Source organism: Gavialis gangeticus, unplaced genomic scaffold (assembly GCF_001723915.1).
Source record: "Gavialis gangeticus isolate Ggan-Ray unplaced genomic scaffold, GavGan_comp1, whole genome shotgun sequence".
In the NCBI taxonomy this organism is placed as follows: Eukaryota; Metazoa; Chordata; order Crocodylia; family Gavialidae; genus Gavialis; species Gavialis gangeticus.
This window is the reverse complement of record NW_017728992.1, coordinates 86,158,162-86,175,375: the sequence shown is the minus strand read 5'-3', so window position 1 is coordinate 86,175,375 and position 17,214 is coordinate 86,158,162. Positions and strand designations below refer to the sequence as shown.

Below are 17,214 nucleotides of genomic sequence, written 5' to 3'. Positions count from 1 at the left end.
TTCACAACATCCCCATCCCTCTCCGCTCCCCAAACAGAACCCCATCATCCCCCAAGCAACAGAGCCCCTCCACTACCCTCCTCCCACCAACAATAAAAAACTGATTACAAGTAGCAAATTATATACAAGGTGAAAACTATATACAAGAGGAAATATATTTGCACAATTTTGGGTCTTCAAGCCAGAGTTGGGGGCTGTGGTAGGCCCAGGACAGGAGCCCAGAACCCCAGTCCCTGCACTAAAGGGCAGACCCGGCACTAAAGTTAGTGCCTGGTTGTGTTTTCACATGTATTAATGTGCATTAACTAATCACGCCTAAATTTGTTACCTGCACTTGCAGGTATCAAATTTAGGCGCGATTAGCCTAAGTTAATGTGCATTAAGGGTGCACATGTGTAGAAACATGCCCATAATGCACATTAACTTAGGCTAATGCACATTAATGCTTCTCATGTAAATGCACTCAGTTTGAGTATCCTGCCTAAGCTCCTATCCCTGCCCACACCCATGGGATACTGGTCTGTGAAAAAGGGGAAACCCCCCTTGATTATCTATTAGCCCTTAATTCAAATTGATAATTTGATTCAAACTGTGTGATGCAAGTCAGTTAACATGGTTTAGAAAACGGTGAACATATCTACAAACAGTGTTTAGGGAGGTGTTACTACAGCACCAGAAAACCCCATCTGTCAGCATACACCACATTTGCACTAGGGACTCTGTTCACTTTCTGGCTCTGAGCAGGGGGTTTTCAGTACTGACTTGCCCGTGTTCACTGATGGATGTAAAGCCTTGTCTACTCTGTGGTTCAGGACTGTACTGGCCCTCCAGGCACATGGAAAAGGGTGTGAAAAGTAGAAGGCTGATTCTCTTATGACTGGTACTTTGTGTAAGCAGTTGCAGCTGTATGAAGTATGCAAAGTTGGAATTCATTGCTGCTCTTGTACCTCTTTTATTTAGGGGTTATTGGAAACTTTTATAGCCCCCCAACACAGGCTAACTTAGCCTGAGAGCCACCCTAATGTGCTCATACCCCCTTTGTGGGACTGACCAGTGTCTGACCCAGAGCACAGGCAATCAACTTCCAGCTGACTGATTAAGTTCCCCAGGAAGAGTTGTCATAAGGCTGAATCATTGATAAAGAGCTTCAGCATGTATGCAAAACATCTTTAGCTGCACAGGTTACAGTCATTAAACTCTTTAAAAATCCTCTAGCATCAGTGTTTGCAGTACCACATGGATTCTGTTTTTGATAATCTGACATTTATTGAGCCTGGCCAAATTGCCTTTAAGTGGCACAGGAAACAACTGAAGAATTCCCACCGATGATTACCTTTGCGGGAGCACAGGTCTTGTGAACATCTTTTCTAGCTAGCTGTTATTGAAGGAAGGAATGCAAATGTACTGTTTCTACAATTCAGCAACCATGTGGAATATTATTAAAATCATATTATCGCTTGCTGTTATATTTTTTCTGACACTGTAAGCAAAAAGCTTGTAGGAGGAATTACAATATTATTGATTATAACACATAACCTTTTCTGATCCAAATGATTAATCCAAATCCCAAGCCCTTTTTTTTCTTCATTAGGAGGACACATTGACTGACAAACTTAGAAGTTCTCTTTCTGAGTGGATGTTCCTATGAAGGGGGCAGGTACTCCTTGGATGCAATCCTGAATATTTACAAAAAACAAACATGAAATCTTGGTTCCCTAAACACATGATGAATTAAACAACAGAAGACTATTTCTTTTGCTTACAGGTCCAAGCTGCAACCAAAACAATCCCCTGCCCCTGAATTTGTCATCAGACTCATTAAATAGCTCTGTGGACTGCATAAATTCGCCACTGCTTAGGCTTTCATGCAGTTTAATTCTGGAGTAGAGGTTTTACATTATTTCAGCTGCCATTAGACACAGGGGTGCTTAATTTTTCCTTCATTTAACTTGAATAGAAGATGGATAGCATTGCCAATAGCTTCAGGGAACTGTATGGTTTCTTCTAGATGATGCAAAGTCATAGCTATCTAGGGCAGTTTCCCTTCATATGATGCTATAAAGGCTACACTAGAACACTGCACAGAGCTCTGGACATTTCAGTGAAAATGACAGTAATCAAGGAAGCTCAACAGAAGTGATCAAGGAAAGATTAAATACTCTCACCATACATATGTATGAATCATAGAATCATAGAAAATTAGGGTTGGAAGGGACATCAGGAGGTCATGTAGCCCAACCCTCTGCTCAAAGCAGGACCACCCCCAACTAGATCATCCCAACCAAAGCTTTGTCTAGCTGGGTCTTAAAAACCTCCAAGGATGGAGGTTCTGCAACCTCTCTGGGTAACCTGTTCCAGTGTTTTCCTACCCTCGTAGTGAGAAAATTCTTCCTAATAGCTAACCTAAAATTTCCCTCCTGCAACTTAAGACTGTTGCCCTCTTAGTCTTCTCTTCTCTAGACTAAACAATCCTAGTTCCCTTAGCCTCTCCTCACAAGTCATGTCCCCCAGTCCCCTCACCATTTTTGTTGTCCCCTGCTAAGCTGTCTCGAACTTGGCCACATCCTTTCTGTAGTGGGGGCCCCAAAACTGAACACAGTACTCCAGATGTGGCCTCACCATTGCTGAATCAAGAGGAATAGTCACTCCCCTGGACCTACTGACAACACACCGACCAATGCAGCCCAGTATGATGTTGGCCTTCTTGGCAACAAGGGCACACTGCTGGCCCATATTCAGGTTACTTTCCACTGTGACCGCCAGGTCCTCTTCTATAGAGCTGCTGCCGAGCCAGCCAGCCCCCAGCTCATACCAGTACATGGTACTGTTCTAACCTAACTGTAGGACTTTGCACTTGACCTTGTTGAACCTCATGAGATTTCTTTGGGCCCAATCCTCTAATTTGTCTAGGTCACTCTGAATCCTAGCCCGACCCTGTAGCATACTCCCCCCAGCTTGGTGCCATCTGAAAACTTGCTGAAGGTGCACTCCATCCCATCTTCCAGATTGTTGATGAAGACAATGAACAAAACCGGCCCCAGGACTGACCCCTGGGGCACTCTACTTGAAACTGACTACCAAGTGGACATCAAGCCATTGATTATTACTCTCTGATCCTGATGCTCCACATAGTTTTCTATCCACCTTACAGTCCATTCATCCAGCCCATAATTCCTTAGTTTGCCTGCAAGAATGTTGTGGGAGACCATATCAAAAGCCTTGCTAAAATCAAGGTATAACACATCCACTGGTTTCCCCACATCCACAAAGCCAATCATCTCATCATAGAAAGCAATTAGGTGACTTGCCTTTGGTGAATCCATGCTGACTGTTCCTAATCACCCTTTTCTCCTCCAAATGCTTTGAGATGGATTCCTTGAGGATCTGCTTCCTGATTTTTCCAGGGACTGAGGTGAGGCTGACTGGCCTGTAGTTCCTTAGATCCTCCTTTTCCCCATTCTTAAATGTGGGCACTATGTTTGCCCTTTTCCAATCATACGGGACCTCTCCCAATTACCATGAGTTTTCAAAAATGCTTCCCAGTGGCTCTGCAATCACATCAGCCAACTCTCTCATCACTCTTGGATTCATCCCATCTGGCCCCATGGATTTACATATGTCCAACTTTCCTAAACTGTTCCTAACCTGTTCTTTTGCCACGGTTGGCTGCTCCACTCCTCCCCAAACTATGCTGCCTGGTGCAGTAATCTGGGAGCTGACCCCAGCGCTCTCTAAAAACTTGCTGGGTTGCCTGTGCTCTGCTGTATTGCCCTCCCAGCAGATGCTGGGGTGATTGAAGTCCCCCATGAGAAGCAGGGCTTGTGATCAGGAGATTTTTCCTAGCTGTTTAAAGAAAGCCTCATCCACCACTTCCTGCTGGTCTGGTGGTCTATAGCAGACACCACCCTTGTCTTCCCTCTGAACCTAACCCAGAGGCTTTCAACAGGTCTATCTCTAGTTTCACAGTGGAGCTCTGAGCAATCATACAGCTCTTTTACATACAGTGCAACTCCTCCTCTTCTCCCCTGCCTGTCCTTCCTGAACAGTTTGTACCCATCCATGATAGTGCTCCAGTCATGTGATCTATCCCACCAAGTCTCTGTTATTTCAATCACGTCACAGTTCCGTGGCTGTGCAAGAACTTCCAATTCTTCCTCCTTATTTCCCAGTCTCTGTGTATTTGTGTACAGGCACCTGAGATAACTAGTCAATTGTCCTGATTTCTCAGGAAGTATGAGAGCACCTCCCTTGTTGTCCCCTGAGGCTTGCTCTTCCTCCAGATCTTCTGCTTCCCCACTTACCTCAGGGTTTTTGTCTACATCCCCTGGGGAAGCTACTTGAAAGCCCTCCTTACTAGATTAGCAAGCCTGTCTGTGAAGATGCTCTTCTTCTCTTTGTCAGGTGAATCCCATTTTTTCCCAGCAATCTTTTTTCTTCGAAGAACATCCCATGGTCAAAGAAACCAAAGTCCTGCTGGTATCACTACCTGCGCAGCCAGGTATTGATCTGCAGGATGCACTGCTTCTGCCTCGGCCCTTTCTCTTGAGTGGAAGGATTGATGAGAACACAACCTGAGTCCCAGACCCCTCACCCTTGCACCCAGAGCCCTGTAGTCACTTTTGATATGTTCAGGGTCTCTCTTGGCAGTATCATTGGTGCCTACATGGATGAAAGACGTTGACAAGTATTTGAAGATGGAAAGCTATTATTATTATCATCATCATCATCATCATCATCAAGAATGTTAGTATCAATAGTTCCAGAAGTAACAATGAGTAATAAGATGACAATGAGAAAAATAAAGTTAAGTTTGAAAAATTTGGAAAACATTTCTAACTGTACATAAGTCAAATGGTGAATCACTTAAAATTAGGCAGATCATTTTTCCAACTCTGTCTTCTGTGACTATTATATTCAGTTTTCTAAATTGCTTAAGTTAAAAAGTAGTGTGTAAAAAATATAGGATTAAAATCAATTTGAAATATTTGAGTTTTAATGAGGTTTGAACACAGAATGCCAAAGATTACCCTTGTCATGTGCAGCAATTCACACTCAGACCTTATGGTGTTGGCAGTTCACAACAGTGAAGCAATTTAATGAGATAAATATTGGGACTGGAACAAAACTGTCAGTTGTGAAGCAGCAGATTGGATTTTAGATATGAAATACGCACTTCTGAAGCATTTGCTGTTAATCAGGCAATGAAATCACCATTCCAGGAAAGATGCAGAAATTATTTAAAAAAACTGACAATGGTTCTTTGCTAGAGGCGGCTAGGATCTGGAACCAACTTCCCAGAGAAGTGGTGCTGGCTCCTACCCTGGGGGTCTTTAAGAGAAGGCTTGATGCACACCTTGCTGGGGTCGTTTGACCCCAGTACTCTTTCCTGCCATGGCAGGGGGTTGGACTCAATGATCTGCTCAGGTCCCTTCTGAGCCTACCAACTATGAAACTATGAAACTATCCAAGAAGTTCTTCTCACATCATGCCGTTCATGACTAAGGATTCTCCAGTTCCTATGCAGCTCAAGAATGGATATGGTGGTTGAAGCAGTTTTTAGGCATAATGGCTCAGATTCTTAATTGGGTTAAATCAACAATGCTCTGTTGATTTTGAGAAGAACTTGATGATAAAAGGTCTCTCTTGATTTAAACCAGCTGAGAATTGGGCCCATTATGTGGGAACATCCATTAATACTCTGTGGACAAGTCTACACATGCATTAATGTGCTTTTGTTACTGGACATTAAATTTAGTACCTCTAATATGAGGTACTACATATATGTGCATTAATTAATATGTGCCCTAATGTGCAGTAGCAAAAGTACATGCTTTTTTAGTGATGTTTAGTGCACAGTATCTTATTCTACTGTGCATTATTGTATTAGCATGGTTTTTTATGCACTGCTTTAGGTGCAGTAGAATAGGCTACTGCAGATTAAAGTGCACATGTAGATGCATCTATGGGATGCATCTATGGGGTGCATCCATATGAGATGCTGACTGCACAGTGGCCTGATACTACTGTGCAGTAATGTCATGTGGCAAAAAACACGCCAAGACACTATTGCACAGTAGTACTAGTACTATGCAGAAGCAACTGCACAGTGATATTAGACTCTAGTTACTCCTGTAATTCCAGTTACTGCGCATTTATTATAAATACTTGCTTATTCAACAACTAAATAAATGCACAGTAACTGCTACACAGTAGCATCTTGTGTTGACACATCCACTGAGAGTTTGTAGTGTTTGGCAGGCTCTTCAACATAGAAAATAATTTTGAGATTAAAATTACACACTTTCCTCAGAACTATCCTCTACTTTGTAAATTAAAGACACATTAAATGGAGACAAGTAGTTTTTTGGGGGATATCTTGACCTGATAAAGACGTGTTTCTACTTGACAGCTTATCTAACATCACCCCCAACCCTGCAATTGGTTCAATAAAAGAAAGCACCCCCCAAGAAATCCTTGCCTCTGATATATTTCCAGGACCATCACACTACAACATGACTCCAACCTTACTATATTAAGTGAATTGATTACTCTCCAGTTATATTTTATAGAAATGACTTTACTGTGCTGAGACTTCTGTAATCCAAATTTCTAGCAACTACTTTGTAAGTGATGCCCTACAAAACTGTGGGACCCCATCCTTGGCACATAGGCTGCTTGCAGATGAACCCCTCCCCAACAAATGGTGCTTTACTTTAAATTTGGCATGCTCCTGCACTGAGCTCAGAATATGCCCAGAAGAAGCACTGTGTTAGTTGCACCCAGCTTTCCTAACATTTGTATAGATCGGGCACTTTAGTGGGGCTATTTTGGTGCTTTTATCTAATAGCTGATTGAATAAGCTTTAGCTAAAAGTGCCAAAAAGCTCTGCTGAAACACCCGATCTGTACAGATGCTATAGAGCTAGGTAGAAGTAACATGATGCTGCATCCAATGAAGCACTTTTCCCCCTCCCAATGTCTGTCAGCACTTATAAAGATCAGCATGACTTTCTGGGAGACAACTTGTCAGGCTGTACTGATTTACCTGTAGCTAAAAATGTATTCCTCTAAGACTGCCAATAAATTAATTATCTTTCGGGGCTTTTTGGGGTTGTTCAGGCATCAGTAATTGTATTCTAAACAACACAGTCTGCTTCTACCTTAATTTATTTTTGTTATTCCTTCTGACTTACCTACATCATAAATATATTGATATTGAATATAAATATAATTAAAAGATGAAAAATAATTGTACATTTGAGTTCAGAACAAGGTGTCCTCTGGTTTCAATCAGTCAAGAGACTGCTATCTGTTCGAGGACACTGTTCTGTTCTTATTCTTTTCACTAATTCATTAGAGGTACCAATATTATACAAACTGAAGCCTGTTATAAACAAAAAACAAGGAAACCTGCTGCACAAAAAGAAAGAAAAATTCTGGGAGGAACTTTTCTACCCCTTGCTGCAGAAGTGCAACACTTCTGGTAAGTTTTTATGAAGTACAAGTATTGCTCTCTAATATATTATTCAATGAATACAAACAGCCAACAATTAAAATAGGACACACAATTAAATGAATACAAACAGCCAACAATTAAAATAGGACACACAATTAAAAGAGTAATCTTGAGCAATTTTGTTTCTACTCACAAGATTAAGAGATACTCTATTATTTGTAGAAGTAAAATGCTTGATTTTGCTGCTCCAGGAACCCCATATTAAATTTAAGTCATAGAATCATAGAAAATTAGGGTTGGAAGGGACCTCAGGAGGTCATCTAGTGACCAGCCCCCTGCTCAACCCTCACCCCAACTAGATTGTCCCAGCCAAGGCTTTGTCTAGCCAGGTCTTAAAAACCTCCAAGGATGGGGATTCCACAACCTCTCTGGGGGCACATCTACATGAGATGCTGACTGTGCAGTAGCCCAATACTACTGTGCAGTAGTGTCACGTGGCAAAAACCACAGTGTAGTAGTGTCACAAAAAAGGCATTCACTGGCACTACTGCACAGTAACTTAGATTACTGCACATTTATTTACTACTTGTTTATTCAAGTACTCAATAAATGCGCAGTAACACCTGTGCAGTAGCATCTTGTGTAGACATTGCCTGGATAACCTATTCGAGTACTTTACTATTCTCCTCATGAAAAAGTTTTTTCTAATATCTAACCTAAACTTTCCTTGCTGCAACTTGAGTCCTGTATGGTCAGGTACAGACATTACACTCTTATCAGTATAAGTCAGTGATCTCCAACATTTTATGGTGAAAATCACTTTTTGGCATCCCAGGATCTACCACCCCCCTGCCTGCCCCACCCCATTCCTGTCCCGCTCCCCTTGCCTCCTGGACAAGCTGCCCAGGCTCTGACCCCATTTACCAGCCCAGCCCAGCCCATCCCAGGCAGCAGGTGCTGTGGCTCAGCCCAACCATGTGTGTCCAGCCACTCCCAGTCATGGAGCCTCTGACAGACTGACATCAACTCTCAGAGGCTCCACAATCGACCAGTCAATTGAGATCAACTGGTTGGTGACCTCTGGTATAAGTGATTGGAAACTGGTCTATACCTGTAACAGAACAGAAGTTCTGCACATGTAGACTGGTTTAAAAATGGTGGATCCTAGTCTAACATTTGCTCCCCCAACTAAAGGGTGAATGTGTGTTCTGTTTGTATGAAAATAGACTAAGAGAAAAGATCACTTTAATGTGTGAACAGAAAAACAAGTAAATAACAGCCATACAAAAGACAAGGCTCTTAATGTTTTGCTATTAAATCTGGGAGATTTATTTGATGATTAGTGAAACCTGAGGGCTTTTTCCCAGAGAGGAAAGTTAAGTTGCTGAATGCAATGGCTGTTAAAGCATGGAGAATATATGAAGCAGTCCAGGGAAATACATAAATAAATACAATAACTAGTAAAAAGGGGGAAACTGAAAGCCAGGATTTGTTGATATTTAACATAAAATCGAACTGTCAATATTATTACAAGAGCTCCAGGAATCTTTAAATGCCTCTTCCTGAATAGTGAAAATGACCCAAATGGTCAGGAAAGAGCCACATGAGGAGGGATTTGGTGCCAAGCTTTAAACAAGTCAATATCAATGTATTCTCTGTCCCTTTTTATTATAATATTCATGCATGCCTACAATGAAGCAAAGTTCTCCTAGCCTGATGGAGCTCTGATAACAACAATACTATAGAGAACAACTTAAATGATGCGAGGAGGGCTATCATATTCTGTAGGAGAGCAACATTAAATTATGTGGCATTACGATGCACTGTTAATTTAATGAACTTGTTGGCATCCTCAGGAGTGGAACAGGTAGCAGGAAGCTGAAAAAGGTTCAGAAATATTTTGAGCAGCAGGGGGTGGTAGTAGTAACTCAAAGTACCTATGAATTGTTACTGTAGAACTCCACTGCTCTGAGATTTGGCAGCTCCTCAGGAAATGTCCCTAAGGTTAAAGGAATGGAATTATTCCCATTTATCTGATACTGAACAGGAACAGAAGAGAAGCACCTGCTACTTCCTTGTTTAGGAGCATCCGGAGCCATTTTGGCCCCCAGCACACCCTGTTTCCATATGGCAGAGGTGGCAGGAGCAGAGAATGTTTCAACTCCACCACCCCTCAGTTCTACCTGTCCTTTATACTGTTCCCTCCTTCCTTCCACCTGTATCTGTATCACACCTGACCTTGACCTGAGGCTTCTGCAGAATCAATTTTATGTAAATTATATGTATACATGCATGCAGATATAGAAATAGTATGGATTAAAAGGGTCCAATGAAGTCAATGACAAAAAGTCCGTTAAAACAGAATAAATACATTTCAAATAAAAACAATCTCCAAGTGAAAGTTTAGTGCAAATTACTTAAGGTTGTTACACTGAGATATAACTGTAAACTGTAAATGTAGAATGACTTCTTCAAGGAAATGTTTACCTGTAGAAGAATTTAAATACCTTCCTTTTCTGTCATCAAGTTATAGTCAGTTATTTTAATTTTTAAAGCTCTGGAGTTTCAAAATTCTAGAGTTTTAAAGCTCTAGAATTTGAGTACTATAAATATGAAGAACATTACTCACACAGAAATGCATCTCATTTCTCAAATAGGCCAATGTATTTTAATGGAACCACTTGAGGAGGAAGGCATCCTGAGTAAGGATGGCAGAACCTTGTCCTTCATGTCAGCTTCTGATATATGGGCTAAGAATGCTGTTCTTTAATCATATTTTTTCAGTGAGGATTGTGATAGCAGGATGCAGCCCTCCCTTCCCTTCCACAGTGCTAAGCTGAGGGGGGCGTGGCCAGGGCCCCTGCAGGATGCTCTGATTAGGGAGGGATTCCTTCCCTCCACCCCGACCAGCCCAGCAGGGAATTGATAACACAATGCTTATCATCCCTAACTCAGTGTTTATTACCCTATTAAGAAAAAAACAGAGGGACCCCACCTGTTGATTCTGCTTTTGTCCCACCTGCCACAGCACGGACCATAGCCAGCATGTGGTCTTCTAGCTAATGCTGTGGGTCTGTGTAAGGCAGAAGGAATGGGGGATCCCTGCTTAGGGAGGAGGCATGGGAGCAGAAGCCAGGCAGACGTCTGCAGTCTCTGCCAAGCTCCAGCTAGGGAACGGAGGGGAAGGGCCAGCCCAGCTGTGGAGCAGAGAGCCCCGCCCAGGCCAGAGAGCATGCTGGGATGCTGAGGGAGTCTGATTTAGTTTAAACCAGCAAGGGGTCTGGGACAAACCTTGCATAAACTGATTTGACCCAAATCAGTTAAGTCTGATACCACATTCAACCCGATTTATCTCAAACCAATTTCAGCCATTTTCAAACTGGTTTATGTACACTGAACATCTGTTCTATTACAGGTTTAAACCAGTTTCTGATCACTTAAACCACTTTATCTGTAATGTCTTTCCCTAGTCTTTAAGCAAATAGCTTACATTTTAAATGGATGCAGTGGTATGCCATGCTCCTCATTTGACATTAAATTTGTCTTAAATTGTTTCTCCATTTCTGACTCTGTAAGGTGAACATTTAGCAATGTTTACTTATTTTATTTCTTAGAGGAGGTAAAGGTTATAACTATTAAAACATATTAAATCTATCACTGAATATTTTTCACAGTCCTTTTTGCTAATGATTGGAGGTGTCCGTGTAAGAAGATAAGTTAAAGAAATTTGAACTGATCCGGTTGAAGCTGTTGCACTGGCCAATGCATTTACATCTGTGTTTTTCCTAAAAATCCCCTCAAAGCCCCAAATTAAAAAAAGAAAAAAGAAAAAAAAAGCCAGGGTCCAACTGGCACTTGTCCTGGGAACACCGGTGGCAGGAATTTGGGGGCAAGAAGATAGATGAAGATAGATGAAGTGGTTCCTCTAAGAGTTACTTTCACATTCTTCTTTCTGGGGGTGAGAAGTGAAAGGTTCTATCTGACATAAAAAGCACACTGAAATCTTAAAGGCCAGAAAAATCTATTTGGATCTCAAAGTAATGGCTAGAGCCATCTGCATGAATGTTCTTGATGTCTCCATCAGCATCTGTTCAGTGGATCTGACAATATTTCCTTTCCCTATGGGCCAAGATACATGAAACTGAAGAGGTGTTTCATGAAATGAACAGAACTCTGCTCAGATGCTGAAGGTTCATGTACTTTCCTCCAGCCCTGCTGCTTCTAAGTTACCATCTCTCTTCTGGACCTTGTGGCTTGGGGCACTGGAAGTGCCTGTTGCTTCCATCTGGAGTCTGCGGTAAGGTCTTTGTTAGAAAGGTTTAACTTCAGAAGGGGGATGCATTTAGTGGTGGATCCAGGATTTGGCAGGAGGGGGATCAGGAGCAGCCACCTGCACTGCAGGGGTAGCTGCGCCCTTTCCTCTCAGCATCTTTCCCCCAACCACCATGCCACTAGTCTCTGGGGATTTTATAAGAGTCCCTAAAGCATATAAGAATCATTCTCTATTCTTCTCCATGCTCAAAGGCACATTCCCTCCTCTGTCTGCTGCTGCTGTTTTCCCCTGTGTCTTGGGGGAGGGAAAAGCTTCAAAGCTGTTCCTGCCTGCTCCAGTCATGTTGTGCAGAGGCCAGGCTCAGCTGGGAGCAGCATTATTGGCAATGGGCTGGGGACTCCCTCTCCTCAGGGGACTAGGAAGGGTGGGGGAAACCACCCTTCACCCATTGCTGCTGCTGTGGCTGTTTCCAGTGGAGTCTAGTCTTCCCACAGCCTGGAGCTGCTTTGAAGTTTCCCTCTGTCCCCTGGACAGTGAGGAAAGCAGCAGTGGCAAGTGGGGGAAGGAGAAAGGAAGGATGAGGATGTGTCTCTGAGCATGGAGGGGAAGCAGGGGGAGGGGGATTTAATGTACATTGTGGACTTTTAAAAAAAGTCACCAGAGGCTCCCACAGTGTGCTTCATTCTAACCCAAAAGCGGGGTACAGCTGTGCTATTGCACCTGCTCTGGATCTACCTCTGTACAAATTATGTTTCTAATTCTGGCTGAAAGAAAGGACATTTGGGAGTGAATATTTTAATGCAGTAATCGGCAATACATTCACATTTAATCAAATTTTTGACTTTCCATGCAATCAGCAAAACCCTCTTAAAAACAGAACACTATTAAATATAATTTTGAATGCTTTGTATTTCACTAGGTTTCGCTAATCTGCAGGTAAAATAATGAATGTTTATTAATCTATGACAGTATCGGTAGTGAGAGAGTACAGTAGAAGATAAGTTTGTTATTAAAACATCTATATTAACTTCCTATACATTAATGAACATTTTTACTACTCCAGATAAGAACAGAATTTTGCCCCAATTAGAACATAGCAGTTGGCTAAAAATTGGACCTGGCTACAGGATCCTTAATATCATATTTGGTTTATACATTGAAAAGGATTAATGTTTACTAGTTAGGCTGCATCAGAGAGCTGCTATTCAGTGAGCACACGCTGATGAGGCTGACAAGATACAGAGAAACCAGTGTGCAACAGGTAAGCATTTCTGCGAGTGAGAAAGATTTCCATGTGACAAATTTACTTAGGCTGGGAAAAGGACAGGTTAAAATCTTGGAAAAGAGATATAAAAATCCTGCACAACTTTTGCTTAAAATAGAATGATTGTGAGATAAAAATACTCCAATAATTATTAAAAATTCAGAACTTTCATTCAATAACTCACTTTACATCTCTCTATCATTTTCTACACAGATTTTCAAACAGTTTTAATATGCTCCACTTACCTGACACCAGAAACAACCTTTGAATCGGTATGATGGTATGCCTGGCAGCAAGATTACTTATAAAGGAAATGAAATCTACAGAGCTCTTGCGTAAGAATATGTCTGGAACATCTAAATCAACAAGAAAGACAGCTGTCTTGTTATTACAACCTTGAATTAGAGTCATTTTCAAATAAATCATGCACTTTCTACGAAAAGACTTTTGAAAAAAAAAGATTAAGGAAAAATACTCTCAAATAAAGTAGGCAAACTAGCATGTTCTTAACCCTTTTTGAAAGAATGCATAGTGTAAAATAGATGATAAAGGGTTCTGTTTGCAATAGACTACGTGATTTATTATAAATAGTAGTTTAAAAGTGTTTGTCTTGTTACAGGACTTGAACCTAAAGCTATTGTGGAATATCCAGATGATTAAGGCTGTGTTCACATTTCCCTGAAAACCCATATATAGAAATGTTACTAGAGTTGAGGGAACTCAGAGGACAGACTGAGTGGCAAGGGTCAAGTGCACTAGTCCCATCAGCCTGGATGAATCTAGTTTATCACAAGAGAGTTTTAAATTCTGAGAACAAAAATATGCCTTGGTTGTGAAAGCAATTCAGAACTAGGTTGGAGTTCTGAAGCCAGCTATCAGGAAAAGTAAAGGATAAGATCAGTAACCATTTTAATGCTAGGAAAGACTTCTGGATTGAGAGGGTATTAACTGGAGGTTTGATGATACTAAAAGCCCATTTTATTCTTGTAAATGACATAATTGAAATAGAGTATGTTAAATTCTATTTAGACCATTACCTCTCTCCCTCTAGTCCACAAAAAATATTAAACCTGCTTTACAAAGGATAGGGGCCTAGTGATACATTTTATCAAAGTACCACTTGAATTCCAGATAATCCCTATTTTGACATCTTAAACTTGATTTAAGCAATACCAGACATTTACAGGGAAAAATTTCTTACAGAGCAGTCTACTATCTTGAAGAGGAACTAAGCAACTTAGAGGATTAGACCTTTAAGGAAAAGGAACTCTTAATGAGCACTAATTAGTCATTTGCAAATCCAGCTATTTCAAATTTCCCATGGAAACATCTCTTTCGCCTTTGCTTCTCGATTTTCCATCTCCCCACTCCAGATTGTAGCTTTTGGTTGCAATAATGATAAAGCCTAGCAACTAGTATAAAACAGTCAGAGTAACTGATATCACAGGTGCATGGAGCATGGTCATCATCCCTCTCTAATTTGGTCCACAATTAAAAAAATTGACTGCAAATATATCTGCTAACACTGCCATTTCATGGTGTGCTCCTACAGTGTTGACTGGAGCTCCTGTAACATCTTGCTTCAGCTATTCAGTGGGCACACCTACACAAGCTGTTAATGTGCTCTACGCTTACTGTGCAGTTAAGCTTTCCCCAGCACGGCATCTACATGTGCACCCGTTGGGAGTTGGGAGATACCTGAGCTGAATCTGAACAGGCTTGCTTGGGAACTGGATGCAATATAACCATGTTAGCATGGTGCTTTGCCATGATACTAGCCTGGATGGAGTGCCATGCTACCGTGGCTATACTGCTTCTGGCACTAGAGAGAGATACCTACGAGCTAGCTTGGCTATAGCTTCTCACTTCCACATGCTCTAAAAGCCCTCAAAAGTGCTCTAAAGCTCATTTCACTGAAAAAATTCTAGAAATGTTTCATGTTCTTTGTGTCACAGACTATCCCCAGTACAGATGGTCTGGTACACAGTCCAAAATTACATCTTACCAAAATGCTTGTGTCAGAAGAAAAAAAGGGCTAATACAGAAATAATTGTAAATCACACTTACAGCTCTTATTTCAGTTCCAGAAAAAATAACTACACAAGAACGTCTCTGCAGTCAATTCAGCTTTGAACAACAACAAATAGAATTAGATCAAGTATATACTGACTCATCTGGAGGTAAACAGTGAGAAATACCAGTAACAGCCATAGTATTCTGGGTTACTCATAGTATAAAAAGAAATTTTATTTTCACCTAAAAGTCTTGAAAGCCTTAAAATGTGTTTGCTTGTCAAAAGGGAAAGTAGGATATTTCACTGAACCAAATTATGAAAAAGGACAGCAATCACATTTCTCTCATGAAAAATCATTTTCTCTGACAAAGCATTTCCTTGAAGTTTTTAAAGTAGTCCATTACCTTAGTTATGTGAGCTTAAGAGATTCAGGTTTTTCCATTTACATTTAAAATATCAGCTTTCAGATATAATGGCACTCTTATTCACAATAAATACAATAGATATTACAGGTATATGAGGTGCAATATCATGTCTCCAGAAAACAAGTTTTAATCACCGCTGTCCCCAGCTGACCTGGGGGCAAGGGAAGTCCCAGGGCTTCTCCTGTCCCATTCTATGCAGGGGTTTCTGTAAGCGGCAGAGAAGGGTGCCAGGCTTGGCTGGGGCATCAGCAATGCAGGGGGGTGGGCATGGAGTGGGTTTTCCAGGAGCTCTTGCTCCCTGCTTAGTCCTTCTGGGTGTCCCCTGCTGGCTGAGAGTAGGTGCTGGAGGAGGAACCACCCAGCGCTGCTACTATCCTTGGCCCAGCTTGGTATCCCACATAGCCATTTCCTGCACCTGGACCCACATCTCAGAGGGGGGAAACATAGTTGAAGGGTCAGAGAGCAGGGACCCACTTACTGCCACCAAGCCTGGCATCCCATGCAGTCACTCTCCAGCTGGACAGGGGCAGGAGTGGCCTGGGGCTTCCCTGCACCCAGGTCAGATAGAATCATAGAATCATAGAAAATTAAGGTTGGAAGGGACCTCAGGATGTTATCTAGTACAAATCCCTGCTCAAAGCAGGACCATCCCCAACTAGATCATCCCAGCCAAGCCAAGGAGGGACCCCCGGCTGCTGTGGGGGTCCCTCCCACCTCCTCACCTGCTCCCGGCTAAGACTCCTAAGTCTCCCACTGCAGCTGCACCTTGGACTCTGAAGGCGTCTGGGCCACAGTGGAGCCTCCTGCATGTGACCCACACTGTGGAAGGGGAATGGGACTATACCACTGCACCTCCCTTGGATCTGCTTTTGTTGCCTAGTGAGAGTAGCATCTAACACTAAGCATGCCATGATGGTGCAAACATAGCTGAACTTAAAAATGATCCAGGATTATGTATTGAGGAGGATAGCATTTCAAATGAACCATTTGAAAAGAAAAGAAAAGAAAAGAGGAATTTGCAGCTTAGGGGCTGACCTGAAGAAATACTGGGCGCATCTACATGAGATGCTACTGTGCAGTCATTACTGTGCATTTATTTAGTACTTGCCAATACAAGTATTAAATAAATGCACAGTAATGACCACGCAGTCTTATCTCATGTAGAGAGTTAGCAAGTATTATTAGCAAGTACTCAATAAATGTGCAGGAATAGTAGTTACTGTGCAGTAGCACTAGCAAATGTCTTTTAGGTGACACCCCTGTGCAGTAGCCTAATAATACTGTGCAGTAGCATATTAGCACTGCCCATGCTGTGATGTGCTACTGCGCAGTACTTTTTGGCTACTGCACAGTCAGTGTCTCATGTAGATGTCCTCACTGTAAGGTTATTGGACTTTAGTGTTACGTGCAAGTGCTCAACACTTCTCATAACTGACCCTAAGCAATGAACAAGTGATTGCCCTCCTGGTGCAGGAACCTCATGGTTTTTGCCTGTACAAAATGGAGCGAGTGCAGGGAGAAACTAAGTTCAAACCTTTACTGCCCCACCTCTTTGGGATGGTTTGGACAGAGATGATCCTGCATTGAGCAGGGATGTGGAGTAGAGGATCTCCTGAGGACCTTTCCAGCTCTCTGTCCTTATGATTATGTTAGAACTCTCAGTGAATTTTCCACCTGGCTTTGTGGATGAGAAAATTCAGACTTCTGAGAGGGAGCGTAAAAAACTACACAGCAAGAAAATCAAGAGCAGATGGAAATCTCAAAAAGAGGCACTCAGCCTTGA

At 41.9% G+C, this 17,214-nt stretch overlaps 1 protein-coding gene across 1 annotated transcript in view; it reads right to left on the bottom strand.

Annotated features, from left to right (window-relative positions):
- MC2R (melanocortin 2 receptor) overlaps nt 1–13,286 on the bottom strand; it is a 28,405-nt gene extending 15,119 nt beyond the window's left edge. The window contains exon 1 of the mRNA XM_019524794.1: nt 13,238–13,286. The gene's annotated coding sequence lies outside the window, so the exon portion shown is untranslated. The remainder of the gene's footprint in view (nt 1–13,237) is intronic.
- Nucleotides 13,287–17,214: the final 3,928 nt, after the last annotated feature.